The 1339-nt window shown below is 38.2% G+C and overlaps 1 long non-coding RNA gene across 1 annotated transcript in view; it reads left to right on the forward strand.

Moving 5' to 3' along the window:
* The window catches only part of LOC109291040, a 22965-nt gene extending 22799 nt beyond the window's left edge, over window positions 1-166 (forward strand). The window contains exon 3 of the long non-coding RNA XR_002095741.1: window positions 37-166. This is a non-coding gene — a long non-coding RNA (uncharacterized LOC109291040). The remainder of the gene's footprint in view (window positions 1-36) is intronic.
* The last annotated feature ends 1173 nt before the right edge of the window (window positions 167-1339 follow it).

The following is a 1339-nucleotide window of genomic DNA, read 5'->3' on the forward strand; positions in this document are numbered from 1 at the left end:
GGAAAACTGGGGGTTTTGCTACACATCCAATCCAAGTTTCCCAGCAAGAATGCTGTACAGTATTCCAGACCTTTTCTAATATTGTCAGTACTTCTTTTTTGTTATGTTTGATCTGAACCACAGTTTCATGCTTGTGTTTCTTAATAGATTGAAATACAATGTGTAGGTTAGGATGAAACAAAACTAGCTGCAAAGGTGGCAAATCCAGTCCCATCTGTACTGTGGTTATATCCTGATATGGCCATGGTTTAGCTTGAATAGACTGAACAGTCCCTTGGGGCACAAAAATACATAAAATCTCAACAACTAACTAATAAAACATTAGAAAAACATTGAGTAAAAGACTTCAACAATGTTCATATTGGTATGAAGTGCCATCAAAATTACTGGTAGTTTTTCATCCCAATACTTTTCATCACATTTACCATTTTAACCAACAACTTCTTTAATGTTCTGTTGGTTCTTGCTACTTTACCTGAGCTCTGAGGGAGCCTGGCAATATGAAACTTTTGTTCAATACCTACCATGGAACATAGTTCTTTCATAATTTCTGCAACAAAATGAGAACCCTGATCCAAACCTATTTCTTTAGGTACTCCCTACCATGAAAACATGTTTAATAACTGCTTTGCAGTTATATTAGCAGTGTTACATCTAGTTGGGATGGCTTCAATCCATTTTGAAAAAAAGATCTATTACTACTAAGCAATACCTGTTTCCATTATTAGTACTAGGCAGGGGTCTGATGTAATCCACCTGTATTCTTGACTAAGGCCCATTAATCCTCTGATGCCTCAGTTGTACCTTTGTTTTACTAGAATCAGCATTCACCATGGCACAGGGCAAACAATTGTCTACCCATTGTTTGACATCTTGGCTTACAGAGGGCCACCATCCTGTTTGAGAGACTATCTCCATGGACATTTCCACCCTAGGTGTCCTTTCTAATGTACAAACTGTATTAATTCATAGATGACTTCTTCTGGAACTACCTACTGTCTAGCCTGAGTAGTTGGGTTAATTCTCCAAATCACACCTTCTAGTTGTATTACATCATCTCTGCCTAGAAGGCTTTTCAAGTCTTTGTCATTTTCCCGCCATTCTTTTAAATCACCTAGGCTTATTGCATCTTATTTTCTTTGAGTTTGCCAAGTAAGCACTGCCACCTGGTGGCATTCCTTTCCCTTTATGGATACTTCTTTTGCCACTGCATCTGCCCAATTAGTCCATAGTCCTTCTTTATTCTTTGTCTTCTGATGACCTCTGACATGCTGGACTGCAGTCTTTCCTAATCTATTAACAATAAGCTGATACACCTGTTCCCATAAAGCTGAATGAG

The sequence above is a fragment of the Gavialis gangeticus genome, unplaced genomic scaffold, assembly GCF_001723915.1.
Source record: "Gavialis gangeticus isolate Ggan-Ray unplaced genomic scaffold, GavGan_comp1, whole genome shotgun sequence".
NCBI lineage: Eukaryota > Metazoa > Chordata > Crocodylia > Gavialidae > Gavialis > Gavialis gangeticus.